Source organism: Vombatus ursinus, unplaced genomic scaffold, assembly GCF_900497805.2.
Source record: "Vombatus ursinus unplaced genomic scaffold, bare-nosed wombat genome assembly UNPS02014798.1, whole genome shotgun sequence".
Lineage (NCBI taxonomy): Eukaryota > Metazoa > Chordata > Mammalia > Diprotodontia > Vombatidae > Vombatus > Vombatus ursinus.
In genome coordinates, this window is record NW_020954576.1 from 83,026,881 (window position 1) to 83,047,761 (window position 20,881).

The following is a 20,881-nucleotide window of genomic DNA, read 5'->3' on the forward strand; positions in this document are numbered from 1 at the left end:
AATTTCATCATGCAGCTTAGATAGTGCAGTAGACAGTGCCGGGTCTGGAGTCTGAAACACTCCTCCCCCTGACTTCAAATCTAATATTAGACACTACCTGTATGACGCTAGGCAAGTTACTTAACCATGTTGGCTTCAGTTCCATATCTGTAAATGAGCTGGAGAAGGAAATGGTAAACCACTCCAGTATCTTTGCCAAGAAAACCCCAAATGGGGTCATGAATCAGACAAGACTGAAACGATTGAACAACCACACATTTCATACTCTACCCGCACCCTACTTCAACACTCACGCGCACATACATACGCACAACCTAACTTCCTTCTCTGCTTCACCCTCCTCACCCCATTGTCAGGGACCGACGACCCCCAAAGCTCCCCTCCTCTCGGCCTGTGGCTTCACCTCCACCAGTCCAGCGAGGCAAGAGCAGTTTAGGACCCGCCGCCCAGACTGCACCCCCTCCCCCCATTCCCCGCACTTCTTGGAACTTGAGATAGGGTTGAGGCTAGCTTCGAGGAAGATGGTGACGGATGGGGTGATCAGAAGGAGTCCTGGGCGTGGCGGCTGGAAGAGGGAAGAATAGGAAGAGTCCCCCAGGGCGGCTAATTGGAAAGGAGAGAAGATTGTTGCTTGGGCCGCGGGAGGAGAGGATCTTGGCAGGACTGAGGAGAAAGCATTGGGAATAGGTGAATTGAGGAGCTGGGTGGGGGTGTGGACAGCTGTCAGAGAGCTGCCCAGCGGTTAAGGGGCGGGACGAAACTGAATAGATTCTTGGAGCCGTGGGAGGGGACCGGAGAGGACCCATCCCTTTAGAAGAGCCGGAAGGAACCTAGGACTGAAGTCTGGGCTTGCCAAGGCTAAGACTTCGGCCCCGTAGAAAATGACAAGCCCTGGGGGCCCTCTGAATCAAGCCTGGGAAGCAAAGAAGACTGAAGACTGAGGAGTAATGATCCCTGGAGGTGAGCTGCGCTGGCAGAAGCTTTTCGGAAGTTATAAGGGCCTGGCAAGACACAGACACAGACACACAGACACAGACACACAGACACAGACACACACACACACACACACACACACACAAATACACACACACGCACACACGCACACACACGCACACACACACACGCACATTCACAGGTGAGCCCCAAGGTAATTTCTTGCTGGTAAGAAGAGAAAGAGGCTATTTCTAGTGGACCGGGAGGGGCGGGGGAGGAGGGAGCGGGAGAACTTGGGGACTATATACTATTCTAAAAGAAAACACCTTGGTGGGGGAGGGGGAGGTAAGAATGAGACCTTGGGAGACCTAGCCCTAGAGGGAGAGGAATGATAATAATAACAGCAACTGTTGTTATTATTTAACATTTGCATTTAGCATTCAGCATTTGCATAGGTTAACTTTTCCCCAAACACTTTCACACTGAATTATTATCCTAATTCTTGTCTTCCTAAATTGCCTTCTGAGGCTGGCTGGAGGTTTGTAACGTGCCCGATGTTCCCTTTGGGATTGCACTCTGACCCACCTAGGCGTCGCCTCACGTTCTGCCGGAGAGCTAGGTGTGCAGCTGGAAATATTATAAAAACAGCCAAGAGAGGATAAAGGGGCACAATTTAGGGGGGGAACCCCCAAACTTGAGTGACACAGATGTGATTATAAATCATAGCTACATTTACATGGTAATTTATGAGCTACAAAGCTACTTTCTTCATAACAACCTAGTGAGGGAGGAACTACAAGTATTAGTCAAAAGTCACTGAACATTTATTAAGCGCCTACTATGTGCCAGGCCCTGTATTAAGCACTGGAGATACAGAGAAAGCGTCCCCCACCAAAAACAAACAAAAAAACAGTCCTTGCTCTCAAGGAGCGCAAAGTCTAATGCAAGCAACTATGTACAAGCAAGCTATATGCAGGATTAATTGAGATAATCGACAGAAGGAAGGCACTAGAATTAAGGAACATCAAGAAAGGCATCTTGTAGAAGGTGGAATTTTAGCTGGAACTTGAAGGAAGGCAGGGAAGCTGGGAGGCAGAGATGAGGAGGGAGAGCATTGGTGGCATGGGAGAGTACCAGGAAAATGCTGAGTCTGCAAATGAAATAAGGTGTTTGAGAAATAGCAACGAAGTCTGAATCACTGGATCCCTGAGTACGTATAAGGTGTAAGAAGACTGAAAAGGTAGGATGGTGCTAGGTTATGAAGGTCTTTGAATGCCAAGCAGATTTTATATTTGATTCTGGAGGTGATAGGGAGCCATTGGAATTAATTGAGTAGGAGATCACCATGGACAAATCTGTACTTTAGGAAGATCACTTTCCCGGCTAAGCGGAGGATGGGCTGGAGTTGGGAGATTTGTGGCAGGGAGACCTGGACTATTTAAAGAATACAAGAGTGAGGTGGTAGGGCTTGAACCAGGGTGGTGGCAGTGTCAGAGGAGAGAGAGGAATATGTAAGAGATGTTGCAAAGATAAAATTGACAGACATTAGCAAGAGATTGAAAGATACTGGTGGGGTAAGAGAGAATTAGGAGTCAAGCAGGACACCTCTTGTTATCTCTATTCTGATTCTCCCATCTGCTAACTGAGGCAAGTAGGTAGCACAATGGATAGAGTGCCAGACCTGAAGTCAAGAAGATCTGAGTTCAAATCCAGCCTCAGACACTTACTAGCTGTGTGACTCTGGGGCAAGTCACTTAACCTTCTTTGTCTCAGTTTCCTCATCTGTAAAATGAACTGAAGAAGGAAATGGCAAACTACTCCAGTATCTTTACTAAGAAAAATCTAAATGGGGTCATGAAGAATCAGACATGACTAAACAACTCCTATTCCCTTGTATCAGATATTTCTAATCCTATGAGGAAGTCAAGACTGAATTCCCACTTTATTGATAAGGTAACTGATGTTCAAGGAACTTAAGTGATTTCTCCAAGGTCATACAGCTGGCATCATAAAAAAGCAATATAAAGTAGTTGAAAGAGTGCCAAACTTGACATTACGGGTCTTGGATTTTAATTTCAGCCCCCTTCCTTACCTGTATGACCTTGGAGGAGATACTTCACCTCTCTGGAGAAAGCGTATTCCATCTAGAGTCATAGAACCTGGGTCTGAATCCTACTTTCATACTGTGCATTGTCCATTGAGCTTCTTATAGCTGTGTGACCTTGGGCAAGTCACTTCTCCTCTGGATATCTCTAAAAATTGTAGATGATCTGTTACCGTCCTTTTAAGCTTTAGATCTCATAATCCTGAGCCCCATGTTCCAAATGCAAACTCACTGTAATATTTAACTTAGTTTTCTAGTCAATACTGTTGATTCTTAAGGTTCGTGATATTAATTCCAATCTAAGAGGGACAAATGGAAAACCCTAGGATTCAAGAGTCTTGAGTGGATTTTTTTGTTGGTACCCATGGTGTTCTTGGCTCTCTACAGTAGACACCATAAGAATCTCCTAAGTGATGTAGGTTTGGGGGTGAAGAATCAGTCAATAAGCATTTTTTAAGTGCCTACTGTGTGCCAGGTACTTCGCTAAGCTCTGGGGATACAAAGAAAAGCAAAAGACAGTCCCTGCTTTCAAGGAGCTCACAGTCAATGAGAGTAGCTGCTCTAAGGGCATCTATTAAGGCTGCCATGATGTATCATTTGATACAGCACCTTGCAGGTATCCATTTCCCCAGGATTCTGCTGTATAGACACTTGGATAGATTGGGTGCCACTTCCCAGAACATTGGTAAATGAGTGTCTGCAGCATGTTTGCCCACCACCATGCACCACCAATCACAGCAGTCACCTGTCGCTGAATGAGGTTGTAATCAGTAAGATTAATGTCATTCTTTGGGCCCTTGGGTACATTTAAATGTTTTCTCTTGTTCACTAGATGCAAAAGGGTGTAAATGATTACAAGCTGATGCTGGGCATAGTCATAAAGCGACAGGAGACTGACTACTCTGGTAACTAGCCAGGCTTCATCATATATTTTTCTCCAGTCTCACCTGCTCATCAGACTCAGACATGGTTGTAATGAGTCTGTCCAGGTCTTCTTTAGAATCTCTCTCTTTCCTTCTTCACCTTCTTGGTGGGTGCCCATTTTCTGATGACTGTGGGATAGTGCTTCCCTCTGAGCAGTAAACACAGAGAGATCTGTTAAGAGTTAATTACTCTAAGCAAGTTAGGCAACGGTTTAGAGAGCGGTTGCCCACTTGCAGAATATCTGAGGAAAGGAAGCCTCTCCAAGATGGAGGAACCCAAGTTTAGCTTTGAAGGAAGCAAACAATTCCATGAGGCAGAGGAGAAGAAGAAATATATTCCAGGCATGCAGCACTGCCATTTAAAGGGGCCCAAGGGAATGCCAAGTTCATGAAACAGCAAATGTTTAATTTGGCTATGACCTAGTTAGTATACATGAAGGAGAGTAATGTCTGGAAAAATAGGCTGGAGCCAGACTTTGGACATCTTTAAATGCCAATTTAAGGAGTATATTTTATCCTAGATACAGTAGTAAGCCATTGAAGCTTCTTGAGTAGAGATATGAAATGGTCAATCCTGTGCTTTAGGAAGGTGATTTTGGCAGTTATGTCAAAGATGGATTATTCTGTCCTACTCTCTCCTGACCCCCTTCTTGTATGAATATACTCCTTGGCGTTCCCTACTGTTGGTACTGGTCCCTTTGTAGCTGTTAGAATCTCTCCCTTCACTATTGGCAAACCCAGGATTAAAGAACGTGGAAGTTCTGTTTGCACTTTGGAATAGGTTTTTATGTCCAACTTGCTACAAGATCTGAGTTGGCTGCATTCTCTTCATTACTGACAACTAAGAGGAATTCAATTCATTGGCTGGTCAGTTGGGGGCTGATCTTATTGGTTCATGCCAGAAATAGTTCTAGTTAACTCTAATGATGATTAGTGGTGCTTTAGTTGCTCAGGCAGTAAAATAGAAGTGTGGGTAGGGGGAAAAAAGTGTCTTGTCCTCTAAGGATAAAACTGCCACATAAGGGAAGCCTTTTAAATCTTTAGAGAGGAAAGGTGCCCTTTAAGTAAAATGAATGAGGTGATAGATAAGTACTCAGATTAATATTACTGTTTCTTGCCATGAATTTTTGTAATCCTCTGTAATCACAGGCATCAATCCATATCCCATGACTGCATTCTTCAGCAGAGATAAATTTTCTGGAGGGGAGAATGGTTGAAAGCTGCATGTTCTCGGCAACATGAACCCCACCTGTTTTTCTGTAAAGTCTCTCCCAATTCTAAGTTTCTGTGGTTGTAATTACTGTACGCTATTGGGCAAGTTAGTCCTAGAACCATAGGGCATTGAAGCTGAAAGGAACTTTAGAGATCCCCCAGTCCAATACCCTTATCTTACTGAGGAGAAAACAGAGGCTCACAACGGACAAATAACTTGGTGTATTGGAAAGAGCCCTAGATTTGGAAGTGGAGGATCCTGGTTTTGCCACATCCTACCTGTGTGACCTTGAGGAAGTCAAGTCAACTCTCTGGAGTTCAGTTTTCTTATCCATAAAAATGAAGGGTTGGATAAGTTGCTGTCTGAGGGCCCTTTGAGCTCAAAGTCTATGAGTCCATGAGCTTAAGACCATATAGCTAGTTAATGAATTTAAGGCAGTGGTTTTTCCGTGATCTCTTATGCCTTGGCAGTTGTCCCATGGGAAAGAAGGTCGAGATAATTCCTTTGCCTCCTCAACACCCTCCTGCCTTAAGCAGGTAAAGTAGCTAGCTAGACACATAAAATAGTGATATTTGCTATACCTTCTGCAGGGACTCAATCCCAGTGGGACAGAACAGTGGGCTATATATTTTCAGCAGAGTTCTTGTTTGGGGAAGCTTTACTTCTCCATCTATTCTTTTCCTTTTTTTTTTCCTTACCCACACACTCACTTGGGCCTGATCAGCACTAATGAAATCACTTTTCAATTTTCATCTGCTCCAGCTAAGTTCATTACAGTTAAAGCCCTTTTTGAAATTCCATCACTCAGACATCAGCAGTGCCGGTCCCTCTCACAGCTCCTGTCCCTTCCCCAGGCCTCTCTCAGCCTCACCACTCACACCTCAGGCAGGCTGGGTAATCCCAATCAGCCACAGATTAGATTTGATTTGATTGTCTGAGCTTTCTGTTATCAGCTCTCTCTTGCCTAGCATTGTGGATAGATTTCTTCCCTGGATAGTTCTCAAGTGTTTTCTAATTTCTCCACATTCTCATTCTCTGTGCCTTACTCATCACAACTTAATAGATTTCCTTCACAACTCTCCTACTCCCCCCAGAAAAACTTTTTTCTCATTTACATCACAATCCAAATGGCTTGGCCTGCGCTTAGCCGATTGGGTCATTATATCCAGAAGATGCAGCACTGTGTCTTTCATGTGCCATCATCTCCCTCGACCCTGCAGCAGCCAATCTTCCCTAGCAATTTACTTTCCTCATCAGCAGTCTAGATTTAGCTAAGGTGTGTTCGGGGAGATCATCAAAGCTACTTTGACCTCAAAGAGAACAAATGTTAATATTCTAATCTAGAATATTGACACTCTCTGACCTTTGCTCTGAGAATCTCAAGCAGAACTGTCACTCAGCAGTGTTTGACTTCTCAGTGAGTCACCTTTTTTCCTCCAAGGGCCTAAAATATAATCAATATAGCTAATTATTAACTATTGCTAATAATGCAGCTTAAGCTGTTCCCTTATAATTAGATGCTTAAGAATTCCTTGTGTACTACACAGTATTTATAGTTAGTATACCAGTGGGAAGATCTTGGAGATAAATACATTCTATTTATCCATCTTTTCTTCTCCTCTACAAAAAGACAATGCCCCACTGATTTTTTGAACTCTAGAAGCCAGTTCTAAGGAAAGAAAATGGAATAGCAAAAATCTTAAGTGGTTAACTAATTTCCCTTTCTCCTTGAAAAGGAAAAAACAAAACCAAACCATGCTATACAAGGTTACTCTGTACTGAATGACCAAGTCCACTACTTTCTCTCCCTGATTGCTTTCTGTGTATTCTAAATGGTAAAATCTAATAGGATTTCTGGGTATCTTTGGATATTCAGAAAGTCGAGGTTACTATGAGAGCTACTGACTACTGACTTCTATGACACCCCTGTGGAGTAGCCTCTTTGAATCCAGCAGGTGGTCCTTGAGAGGAATGATGATGACAATCTCATTTATGGAGAGTACTTTTAAGATGTGTGAAACACTTTTTTGTTTAGTCATTTTCGGTTGTGCCTGACCCCATTTGAGGTTTTCTTGGCAGAGATACTGGAGTGGTTTGCCATTTCCTTCTCCAGCTTATTTTACAGATGAGGGAACTGAGGCAAATAGGATGAAGTGACTTGCCCAGTGCCCAGGGCCACACAGCTAGTAAGTGTTTGAAGCCAGATTTGAACTCAAGAAGAAAAGTCTTCCTGATTCTAGGCCTGGTGCTTTATCCACTGCACCACCTTGCTGCCCTAAGCACTTGCCAATGTGCTCTATAGTGTGCTAAGTTCTGGATATTCAAAGAAAAGCCAACCCTCTCCCCCCAAATTCCCCCTCCGTCTCCCCTGCCTTAAAAAAAAAAACCTCACATATTACAGTCAAGGAGTGGACATTCTAATGAGGGAGACAACATTGGAATAACTAGGTACTCACAAGATAAATACAGAGAAAATAGAAGATAACCTGAAAGGGGAAGGCATTAAGAGAGGACTCGGAAGGCATGGCTACAGGATTTGGGGTTTGAATTGAGCCTTGAAGGGAGCTGGGGAACCTGGGAGGCAGAGGGGAGTCATTTCAGGCATGTGGGACAGACACTGCAAAGGCATGGAGGCAAGAGATCAGGTTCATGTTGGTGTCTGAATGGCAAATAAACCAGTGTAGCTGGATACGGAGAGAGGGGGAGAAGCTTGTAAGAAGACTGGAAAGCTAGGAAAGGACCAATCTATGAAGAGTTTTAAAACCAAACAGGATAGAGGGCAGCTAAGTGGCAGTTAAGTGGTGCCGTGGATAGAGCACCGGCCCTGGAGTCAGGAGGACCTGAGTTCAAATCCGGCCTTAGACACATAACAGTCACTAGCTGTGCAACCCTGGGCAAGCCACTTAACCCCAATTGCCTCACCCCTAAAAAGAAAAAACCAAACAGGATTTTCTATTCAGATCTGTAGGTAACAGAGGGCTACCAGGGATCATTGAGCAGAGAAGTGACATGGCCAGACCTATTCTTTTTAGGCAATCAAGGTTAAATGACTTGCCCAGGGTCACATGGTTAGTAAGTATCTGAGGTTAGATTTGAAATCAGGTCCTCCTGACTGCAGGGCTGGTGTCGTACCCACTGCATCACCCCAGACCTATTCTTTAGAGCACTCCTCTCAGCCGCTGAGTGTAGGACTGACTGGAGCAGGGAAAATGTTGAGGCCGGGATGCCAATTAGAAGGCAAATGCAGTAGTCCAGGCAAGAGGTGAGGAGAGGCTAAACTAAGCTTGTAACGGTATGAATCAATAGAAGGGCTATAGAGGAGTTATGTTTGTTGTGGAGTGAGAATTTCAGCTGTGGTTTACAACATTTGCTTGTCCTCATGGCCTCTAGCCACAGCTATTTGAGCGTCTCATTTGTAAAAAGGAGTGGATTTGTAAAAAGCAGGTCATTTTAATTCTATTATTTTATGATCCTCTGAAAACAATAACCCAGTTCTCTTCGAGACAGACTGAGTTACATGATGGAAAATGCTATCCACATCCAAAGAAAGAGCTATGCAGTCTGAATGCAGATGGAAGCATACTAATTTCTCTCCTTTTCTTTTGTTGTTTTGTTTTATTCCTTCTTTCTTGTGTTTCCTCCCATTAGTTCTAATTCTTCTGTACATCATGACTAATGTGAAAACATGCTTAATATGAACGTATAAGTAGAGCCTATATCAGATTGCACACTGTCTTGGGGAGGGAGGAGGAGAAGGAGGGGGAGAAAATTTAAAACTCAACATCTTATGGGAGTGAATATTGAAAACTAAAAATAAATAAACAAATAATTTAAAAAAAAAAAAAAAAGACAGACTGAGTTATAAACACCACCCTCATGTCGGTCTTTACTTACCACCCACCTGTGGAACATCGTGAGGCAAAAGGGAGAAAGCAAGAGAAATAGAAGACAATGGAGTGTCTCTTCCCTACAGGTGCTGCAGGAAGAGGTAGCCACAACAACACCAAAGGGGTTGGGGCTGAGCAGCAGGTAGCGGGGGGAGGGAGCTTTGAACCCCTTCTCATGTTAGACCTGGTACAGCTATACCCCTTACCTGTGGTTAGTGACCCTACTACCTACACATGTGTGACCCCAAAAGACTTAGGCACTGGACTACCTCCACAGCCTATGCCTAAAACCTCCAAGATAAGTGACTATATTTCTTCCTCCCTTTTTCTTAGAGTGGTACAGTGGACAAAGTGATAGACTTGGAGTGAGGAAGACCTCGTTTCAAATCCCACCTCAGACATTTAGCTGCTATGTAAACCCTTTCACCTTAGTTTCCTCATCTGAAAAAAGGGGATAACAATAGGAACAACTTCAAAGGGTTGTTGTAAAAAGCAAATAAGATATGTGTAGGTGGTACGATGGACAAAGCACTGGGCCTGGAGTCAGGAAGACTCCTCTTCCTGAGTTCAAATCTGGTTTCAGACACTTACTAGCTGTGTGACCCTGAGCAAGTCACTTCACCCTGTTTACCTCAGTTTCCTCATCTGTAAAATGAGCTGGAGAAGGAAATGGCAAACCACTCCAGTATCTCTGCCAAGAAAACCCCAAATGGGGTCAGACACAACTGAAAATGACTAAACAAAAAAGTGTTTCACACATCTTAAAAGTACTCTCAATAAATGAGACTGTTGTCATCAGTCCTCTCAAGGACCACCTGCTGGATTCAAAAAGGCTACTCCACAGGGGGTGTCACAGAAGTCAGTTGCTTGGTATGCTTGGCAAAGAAAAAAAATCCTCAGGTTATATATTTCTTAATAGCACCGAAATGAGCAGGGTTATTTCTAAAACAATAGAGGCCCATCCTTCACCTGGACCAGCTGCTGGATAGTCTCCACGCCTCTTCTCCTCCTCCTCCCCCCCATATGTTTTTTACTTCTTACAAATTTTAACCCTGTAGCTATCAAAATTGAAAGGGATGGCAGATGGCCCATCTCTTGGAACAAGGAGCATAGTTTTTTCTCTCTTGTTTTATTTTTTCTCAATAGCATGTAAAATTTTTTTAACATTTGTTTTTTAAAATATTTTGCATTCCAAACTCTTTCCCTCCCCTCCCTGCTCCTTGAGAAGGCAATTTGATATAGATTATACATGTGTATTCATGCAAAACATATTTCCGTATTAGTCATGTTGCAAAACAAAACACAGACCAAAAAAGAAAAATAAAGAAAGTAAAAAAAGTAAGCTTTAATCTGCATTCAGACTTCATCAGTTCTCTCTCTGGAGGTGGACAGCATATTTCATCATAAGGCCTTTAAAATTGTCTTGGATCATTGTATTGCTGAGAATAGCTAAGTCATTCACAGTTGGTCATCATACAATATTGTTGTATTTATTGTATGTGCAATGTTCCCTTGGTTCTGTTCACTTCACTTTGCATTAGTTCATGTAAATCATTCCAAGTTTTTCTGAAAGCATCCAGCTCGTCATTTGTTATAGCATAAGAGTATTCCATCACATTCATAGACCACAACTTGTTTGGCCATTCCCCAACTGATAGGAATTCCCTTGATTTCCAATTCTTTGTCACTACAAAAAGAGCTGCTAGAAATATTTTTGTACATATAGGTCCTTTTCCATTTTCTTTGATCTTCGTTATACAGACCTAATAGTGGTATTGCTACATCAAAGGGCACGCACAGCTTTATAGCCTTATGGGCTTTGTTCCAAAGGGATCATACATTTTTCTTGTCTTTATTTATAACCCTCCACCCTTATCCCTTTGCTTTACTGGCTGTTCTCAAAGTGATGGCAATAGCTTCATTCTGACTCTAGTCTTGAGTTCATACTTTTCCCAGCTTTTGGTTTGGCCTTCCCATTCTGCTCCAAATAAGGGGAAGGGGAGAGTGGCAAAGGGGGAGTGAGAGAATAAGTGAATGAGGAGGAGGGAGGGGAAGTCATAATGCTGAGGATGTATCCTTTCTTAGTAATTACTTCTTGCTCTGCTCCTCTGCTTTCCTGGAAGCCTCTCTTCTGTATCTCCTGAGATCCTGCCTTATTAGTCCATCTATAAGAAGAAGATGCATGGTAGGTACAGAGCGAGTAGATAGGTACAGGGCAAAGGATGTATAAACGCAAGCAACTTTAATGTTGATTGCATCAAAAAGTTGTAACAGGTGAGATATGTCAAATTTCCTAAATAGAATTTGATGTCGGAAGACCTGAATTTAAATCCCAGATCAGCTTATCACTGTATTTGTGTCTATGAGCAATTCTTGGTTTCCATATATATGTAGAATGAAAGAGTTTGGATATGTTACATAGGCTCCCTAGGCTCACTCTACCAATTTTCATTCTCACTGGCAGGTTGGGTTTCCAGAGAGCAGTTAACTACTTCTCCTTACATAAGGGTAATACTGAGAGGTTGGGTGTGGTATTCTAATACTACAGTTCATGAGCCCCAAAGAGTATGCTTCAGAAATAACATTTAACCAGTTAGTCTCTCCCAACATTAATTATCAGAGAGATATTTACTGATAAAAGTATAGTAAAAACCTAATTTTTAAAAATCCTCCCAACATCTGAGACATGTTCTCCCACAAGTACATACAGAGTCCAGAGAAAAATAGACTCAAGCTTAGAGAACACATGTGGCAAAAGGGTAACTCACAGTTCCTGGTTGGATGGAAGTCTTGTCTCCTTTTATGGAGACATCATGAAGTTCCCCTGAGATATGTGTAGCTTCCTTCTTGGCCCCAAGAAATGGAACCATTAAAGAGTTCTGAAGTGAACTTCTCTCTATATGTCTATTTTATCCTCTCTCAGGCTAGATGCACTGTTTGTAACTGGTCCTGTTTCTGCAGTGATGAGATCAGTGGTCAGGGAAGGGGAAGGTTATATTCTCTTTGGGCTAATTCTCTCCCCCCTCCCCCCTTGCAGCCTACAGTTAATCCATCAAAGAGATATCTTCCTTTGATAAGGTAATCAGGACACAGAACATTTTCTTAGTTACATTCATTGGGTTTGAGCTATGAGACACCCCCCTCTTACAGATGACTGATATGGGTCTTTCCAATTTGAAATGTGTGATCCTATGGTAATCCTGTGATTTATGCCAAATCACAGCTTAAACTGGTATGCACTCAATATTTACAATTGAGCCAGTATCTGTCAATACCTGTCCATCCTTTACATACGGTAAAGAGTTGGAGCATAGTGAACTGGCAAAAAAGACCAAATCAAGAAGGAAAACCAGGAAAGAATAGTGTTATAAAAGCTAGGAGAGAAAAAAAATGTATGTGTGTGTGTGTGTATATATATATATATATATATATATATATATATATATATATACACATCCGGAAGGAGAGGATGGTCAACTGTGTCAAATTCTGCAGAATCCCCAAGGAGAGTGAGCCCTGAGGAGAGACCATTGGATTTGGCAATTAGGAAATTATTGGTGACCCTCTTGAGCTTAGGAATGGCCCATCACAGTCCTTTTCAACAAGATGTTTTAGGTTCCAGTAGTTATCTTTATTCAAGCACAGTTTTTAAAAAATACCATTTTAAAGTTTTATTGATGCCTTTTGTTTTCCGCACCAGTCATTTCTTGTGATACCCCTCCCCTCATTAAATCCTCCTTTATACCAAAGGAGAAACAGCTAAGACTGACAAGATGACCAAGTCTGACCCCATATGCCATAGTTTGCTCCTGTAGGGCACCCCCATCCCCCCCAACCCCCCACCACACCGCTTCTCTACTGAGGGGAGGGATGTTATCCTTTGTTCTCTTGGACCAATGGTGGTCAATGCCAGTAACCTGAGTTGGGCAGCCCTTTAGTGTAATTTGCACAATTATAGCCTCTAAGCATATTTGTCCTTCTGGTTCTATTCAAACCCTCTGCTTGGCTTCACCTATCTTTCTAAGCATGCCTAAATGACTTTTGCTGTTGTTGTGGTTGATTGTTTCAGTCATGTCTGACTCTTTGTGACCCCATTTAGGGCTTCCTTGGCAAAGAGGCTGGAATGGTTTGCCATTTCCTTCACCAGCTCCCTTGACAGATAAGGAAACTGAGGCAAACAGAGTTACATGACCTGCCTAGGGTCACATAGCTAGTAAGTGTCTTAGGCCGGATTTGAATTCAGAGAGATTAGTCTTCCTGACTCCATGCCTGGTGCTCTATTCACTGTGCCACCTAGCTGCCCCATTCATGCCTTGCATTCATGATTGTGTATGGAACAGCACTGGTGCCCTACATTCACGTGCCACAGTATATTCATCCATTCTTCAACCAATGGTCACCTTTGTTTCCAGTTTTAGGCTGCTACAAAAAGTTATATCTGAATTTTTAAGTTCCCAGATATGAAAAAATGCTGCATATTATGAGAGCACCTTCAGTATGTTTTCTGATTTTCAGAACCTCACTAACAGTTTTTCTTTTCTCTCCAGGAAAAAACAGAATTGAGCAACCTCCTAATCACACACAAGGGAAATATGAACCATCATCACTACCAAAGATATTCATCCACTCCAGGATCTGAAGTTTACTTAATACAAGAGACATTTGCATTTTGAAATAGGGTAGCTCTATTGACTGTCTTAGCGTTAGAATAAGAAGGTAAGTGTTCTGGATATGTGTGATATGTATATTGTGTGTTTATGTATGTGTATGTGTGTGTGTGAGATTCTTCTCTTGAGGGGCTTACCATTTAATGAGGGGAAAGATAAGTCTACAAATAAGTATAGTATAAGAGAATACTAAAATGGATTTCTGATCTCCTTGATTTGCAAGGGAACTCCAACAATGTAGATCACAACCAGGTCTGCCCATGGCATGCAGCTTTTATCCACGTCATCCCATAAATTCAACATAGGAGGGCCAATCAATATGTTGTAGGTCTTTCTCACTTTTTCTTAACATCATTAGGGTACCAATGGAACACTCTGTCTGTCTGTCATCCCTCACTCTCACCATATGACCAGTCTATCTTTTCTTCCCATCAAACATGTCCCTGGTAGCCTCTTTACTCCTATTCTTTGAAATTCCTCTTTGATCATATGTTGCATCCTGCTTATACCCACCATATTCCTCTCAATATCCTCTCTGTGTTATTCATTTTAAACTTTTTGGAATATATTGTATTCCATGTCTCACTGTCATATAGGAACACCAGTGGAATGTTAATATGAAAAAGGCAGGCTATTGTTTCCATGGGAAACTTGCAGTCATTAAAGGAAGATGAACCCTAAAGAGAGACTGCTGGATTTGGCAATTAGGAAAGTATTGGTAAGGGCAGTTGGGCCATCGTATTTGGATCCTGACATTACAGATGTCCTTATTGGGGTAGTAGAAATGGCACTAAAGAGAGCAAAGAGAAGTAAAAGTAACCGAATTGGACTAAGTATATAGAGAGGAGAGCTGCGCTAGAAATGACACAATTGTGAAGTTATTGAGGGATAGATACACAAAATATCTAAAGGAAGGAAATGCACCAAAGCAGTGGGAAAAGTTTCCGAACTTCTTAATACCAAAAACAAGGAAGCAAACAGGAAAGCATTAATTATGAACCTATAGACCCATTCTCCCATATACAAAGATACAAAATCTTTTATACAGAAATCAAGAACAGCTTCATTGAGGGTGTTAGTAGGGAACAAGGAGGCTTTTACAAGCAGTATTCAAGAGTTGATATTTTTACCATTTTGCAGTTGACTGAAAGATGGAGAGAATAGGAGATGTCACTGCTTATTATTTGTTGATTATGAAAAAGCATTTGATGCAGAGGAAACAGGAAGGAAAAGGGGAAGGAAAGAAAGAAGGAAGGGAGGAAGGAAGGAAGGGAGGGAGGAAGGAAAGGAAGGAGGAAGGAAGGAAGGGAGAAAGGAGAGAGGAAGGAAGCATTTATTAAGTGCCTACTATGGTCCAGGAACTGTATACTAAGAGCTTTACAAATATTATCTCATTTAATCCTCACAACAACCCTAGGAGACAGGTGCTATTAATATCCCCATTTGACAGTTGAGGAAATTGAGGCAGACAGAAGTTAAGTGATTTGTTCAAGATTTCAGAGCCAAGAAGGAGAACAAAGTGCTTCCTTAAAGTCTCTTTTCCAACAAAGTTTCTCCTGACCATACCTCACAGAATCATAGATTTAGTACTAGAAGGGACCTTAAAGGTCATCTAGTCCAAACCCCTCATTTAACTAAAGAGGATATTGAGGCTCAGAGAGGTTAAGTGCCTTGCCCAGGGTCACACAGGCAGAACCAGGATTCAAACTCAGATCTCACGATTTCAAATTCAGCACTCCAGCTTCAGCATTCTTTTCACTGAACCACAATGCTTCCCTTCAAAATCATTCAAGATGACTTAAAAGATATAAAACCAGAAATAATTCTGTTTAGAAAAATGCTCTGATCATAAATATCCAGCCAAGCATAAAACCTAGAGGTGTATGCTTGCCACAGATGTTTGCCATTGTGATGGAAAAGATTCATTGCAGCATCTAAGTTGAAGGATCTTCACTCAGTGAAATTCTCCAAATGCTCCTATTTGTTAATGACATTGTTAGATCAAACCCCAGAGCAGTGCAGTGCCTCCTGGAGGATATCTACAACCACTCCAAAAGAGTTTGGCCTGACCATTCACATGGGAAAGATCAAGCAGATGAAGAATGTTTATTGCCCAAATATGACATGCACCAGAATGTGTAAGTGATCATGGAGTTGGGCGCAAAAACAGAGTGGAATGGATTACCTTGGGGAAATTGTAAAACTCCTTTAATGGCTTAATAAAGGATGGGATAAATGCAAAAATAGTATAAGAAAATTGAGGAATATTAAGAAATCATTTAGACCTAGGTATCTGGTGGGGGGGTGGTGGTGGTGCAGGGAGGGTCGGTTTGAACATAGATGATGCCAGGTAGATTAGAGATTGATTGTGAAAGGCCTTTACCACCACTCAGAAGTTTATAAATATTTTAATTTAATTGAAGAGTTTAATTTGCCTTAAAACAACCACCCATCAATTAGATGGGGAAACAAAAAAATAAGAGGAAGCTATCTCAATACTAAATTCAACAAATAACATTTGAATCAGAGTAATAGGACCATTCACAGTGAGACAGTGAGCTCTCTTAACTCCTGGTCTTCATAGCTAAAAATGTCCCTGGGTCATCATCACCCACCTTTTCTTCTGCCCACCAGCCCTTAAAATGTATTGACCCTTCCTCTAGCCAAAAGTAATTTAATTACAGGGTTTATTGATAGCATACAAACAACTGGTATTACACTCACTCTTACAAGAAGAAATATGCATCTGCTCCCTGCCATCCTGGGTCCCAGCTTTTGTCTGGCTCAGGAAAATTAAGCCACATACCCAGGAAATTGGCTCTATCCATTTAGTAGACCAATTCCAGATGGCCTATGGTTAGGACTTTTGAGGTTTTCTACTGAGGAAATGAGATAGTTTGCCCAATGCAGGACAAACAAACCCCAGGACCTTTGAATAAACCAATTATGAATAGGTCAGACAAGGTTCAACATAGAGGGGTTATTAGAATTCCTTTGGTATCAAGGGGCTGCACTCATGGATATTCATCAGTCATTATAGCTGTCTCTATTTCCAGATCTCCCTTCTTCTCCTTTGGGGAAAAGAGCCCAATCTAACCACCTGCATCAATCTCTCTGTACCGGCTCCTTTCCTTCTGTCTATAAAAACTATCAACACTCACCTATCCTAGAGAAAAGCAAAGAAAAGAAGAGAAGAAGAAAAGAAAGAAAAAAGAAAAGAAAAATTTCCCTCGACCATGCCACTCTTTCAAGTTATTGTCCTATATGACTCCTTCCCTTTACTAAATTAGAAGATACAGTCAATATGTTAACTATTCATTACCTCTCAAGTCCTGGCAATGTGCTATCCATCCCTTCTTCGCTCCTGAAACTGCTCTTTAAGATTAGGAATGACTTCCTAACTGCCACATTCAGTGACTTTTTCTCGGTCCTCATCTTCATCAACATTTCTACAATCTGGGACCATCCTCCTCTTTTTTCATGTGCTCTCTTCCCTCAAGTTTGTGATACTGCTTTCTGTCGGTTCTCCTCCTTCCTCGACTTGTCACCTCTCTACCTCCTCTGCTGTTCATCTTCTCTTCACTAATTAAATGGAAGAGTACTTGGGCTCTTTCCTCCTCTCCTCTTCCTCCTCTTCTTCACATTCCATCCCTGCCATCTTTTTACTTGTCTGCTTTGCCACTGCTGGCATGTATCTCGTCCCCCTTTACACCTCTTTCTCTGAAAACAGCAATCAAACCCAAAGTGCCATTGCTACTAGAAATGACTTATCAACTCCCTCTAGTTCTGCTCATGTGATTCCCCAAACCAAAATATTTCTGCCTGGCCAGCATTCTCCCATATATGTTATCTCTCCCTGTTAGAATATAAGCCTTTTGAGGGCAGGGCCTGTGTCACTTTTGTATTTGTATCCCCAGCACTTAGTATAGTGTTTGGCACATAAAGCTGAATAAATGCTTTTTCTTTCATTCATTTATTCAAAGTCAGTTCAAGCCCTACCTTCTACATGAGGACTTTTCCGAACCCTCGAAAGGAGATAAAAATATTTTATATTTATTTTTTGTCTACTCATGTTTGTACGTTATTTCCTCTCCATAGAACGTAAGCAGCCTGCTAGCAGGGATTGCTTCATTTTTGTTTCTGTTTTCCCAGTTCCTAGTATATAGTAAGTATTTCATCAATACTTGTGGATTACCTTGCATCTTATATAGGATTAGGAAATGTCAGTTGAATTGAATTGAATATACCCACGGATCCTAATGAGAACATCAGCCAGCAGGAAACAAAATGAATTATGGGTTAGCAAGTGACAGTTCAACAGAAGAATGGAGAGCGCTCTGATCTTTCTGGGCTTTATAGGACATTAACAGTTATTTATATGCAAAGATAATGCTAATGATGTCTGCGACTGAAAAGGCTAGATAGGTATTATGTACATTTTTTCCTCCGAATACATGCAAAGCATGCCCTTTGGTGTGTGATTGGGGCTGTTATTTGTGGGCCTATTATTATTGCTGCCACGGGCTTTTCATTTGCCTAGACTCTTTGATGCTTTTGCACAAAGTGAGCTTCTCCACCCCCACCCCCACCCCCACCCCCACCCCAGCTTTGAGTCTTGCCCACTAAAGTTTCTCTCTCTGCCATCACTGCCTTCTGTTTCCCAGCATTCTCCAGCTATGCTCTATTTATCACTTGAGCTTAGAGAACGAGTGGAGTCACCTCAGCTTGACATTTACCTCCTGTTGTCCAGCCTCCATGCATGCCCCACTCGCATGCCTCCAGCTTCAATGTTTCAAAGCTGATTAATCAGGACTAAACAAAGTGCAGATGCCAAGTTGTCATGGCACCTAGATACGCCATCGTTACACCTAGCATTTGTGACCAAGTTCTTGATGGGTGAATGTGAATGCTGATGTAACCAAGGCTAGACCTCCTTAGCAGCCAAGTGGGGGACGTGCTAGAGTCAAGCCCAGGCTCTTCCCTGTTTTTGGTTTTTTCTTTTAAATCACAAGTTCCTGGGCAAGAAGAGACTGAAGGGGAGGGGGACTCAGATTCATTCTGTGTAAAAGTCTGGTGCAAATCATGTGTTACCCTGCTCCAACTTCTGTCTCCACCCTCCCAGCTTCCCTCTGTCTTTGAAAACCCTTCTCCAGCAGCAGACGTGTCTCTTCTGATACCCCAATGCCCATCTTCCAGTCTCCCCCGATTTGTCCTGACTTCCCAATACCAAAGTCTTCCTCCTCAAATTCTACTCATGAAATAATAATAACTAACATTATGTTACATAACATTATAAGATAATGTTATATTATGTTATGTTACATGTTATATAATGCCTACTATGTGCCAGGAACTATGCTACACCCTTTACAAATATCATATTTGATCCTCACAACAGTGACGGGAGGTCAGTGCTATTATTATCTCCATTTTACAGATGAGGAAATTGAAGCAGGCAGAGGTTAAGTGACTTGCTTGGGGTCACTTTTGAACTCAGGTCTTCCTGACTCCAGGCCCAGTGCTCCATCTACTGCACTACCAGCTGCCATGAAAGGAGGTAGCTGGACCTAATCCTTTTCTGGGAACCTTCCTTCATGTGAGTGTCCAAAGAAAGTTAATCTAGCCCATCCACCCTGTGGGTGACAGTCAGGGGAGGAAAGCAGTGGCTCTGAAGTCAAATAACTTTATTCTAGAACAGCATTCTTCACCTATTTTGTGTCATGGGCTTCTTTGGCAGTCTAGTGAAATCTAGAATGACCTTCTCAGAATAATGTTTTTAAAGGCATAAAGTAAAATTCATAGGATTACAAAGGAAGCTAGAAACAATAGAAAATGAACATATAATTTGTTTCCCATCCAAGTTCCCATCCGAGAGAGAGAGAGAGAGAGAGAGAGAGGAGAAATGGATCACAATTTTTTTTACCAGAACTGAACAATGGTATCATTGGTGTAGGAACACTGGGGAAGAAACTCCCTACCAGTGTAGATTGGCAATCACTCTGCAATTTGCTTAAATCATGGATTCTTAATCTTTTGTGTGTGTGTCTTGGACCCCATTGGCAGCCTTGGGAAGGTTATGGACCCCTTCTCAGAATGTCTTTAATTGAATAAAATGAAATACATTAATTACAAAGATTACAAAGAAAACAAGTTATATTGAAATATACTTTTTAATTTAAAAAATAACTTCTCAGATCCCCTGTTAAGATCATCCCAGATTTAGAAAGATGCCTAGGGTACACCGATATGTTAAGTAGCTTAGGGCCACATGGTCAGTATGTGGGCATTAACACATTTTAATGCAGCTAACCTAACAAAGTCCAACTCCTACACATGGAGTCTGTCTCCTTGTCACGTTTACTGAGCCATGTTTTAGGGCATCCTTTTTTTGGGGGGGTGGTCCTCTTCTTGCTGATGCATGCTGGGCAAACATAAGTCAATAGAGGGCAGCAGCAGCTCACTCCAGTCAGAATGGAATACACATTCACCCAGGTTCCAAAGACATCTCTTGACTCGGAGCTCTTTGGGGGATGAGGTGATAGTCATGGTTTTGAACAAATGAAACTGGATAATTTGTTAGCGTCTTCCTTCACTAAACTTTACCAAATGTAATAGAAAATGACAATAACTGACATTTGGCCCTGCTTAGAAAACCATCCTAGAGTCCCGTTGGCCACAGGATAGACTGCTTAGCCTCTCTTCCCAGGCTTTCCAATCTAACCCAATATCATTTTCCAATCCTTTCCCTCCCATTACATCCTGACACAAGTAATGCTGTGTTTGAGGCAAGCTAACCTCGCCTACCTAAGCTCCTTTGAGCTTTCTCTCACCTGTGCTTACCCTCCATACCTGGAATGTCCTCCACCTTCTTCTGCACACATGAAAATCCTACTTATTTTTCACTGTTCAGCTAAAGTCCTACTCCCTCTAGGAAGCTTTCAATGGAAAGATGAAATTAATGTCTCCTTGTTCTGAATGGCCAGAGTTTTTATCTGTACCATTTGTTCAAGACTTAGATTTAATTCAATTCAATGAGTATTTATTAAAGGCCTACCAAGTGCCAGGCACTGTACTAAGACTCTTGATGTATTTGAGTTCATTATATGTAAGTCCTCTCAAACCCACCATGCTGCACCCCAGCATCTCTCTGCCGT

The 20,881-nt window shown here is 41.9% G+C and overlaps 1 protein-coding gene across 3 annotated transcripts in view; it reads left to right on the plus strand.

The window, feature by feature from the left end:
• Window positions 1–496: 496 nt before the first annotated feature.
• Window positions 497–20,881, plus strand: part of LOC114049956 (toll-like receptor 5) — a 72,073-nt gene continuing 51,688 nt past the window's right edge. The window contains exons 1-2 of one of the 3 annotated variants that reach the window (XM_027871437.1): window positions 497–960; window positions 13,608–13,776. The gene's annotated coding sequence lies outside the window, so the exon portion shown is untranslated. The remainder of the gene's footprint in view (window positions 961–13,607; window positions 13,777–20,881) is intronic. The other 2 variants (XR_003569916.1, XR_003569915.1) reach the window with 2 other exon arrangements.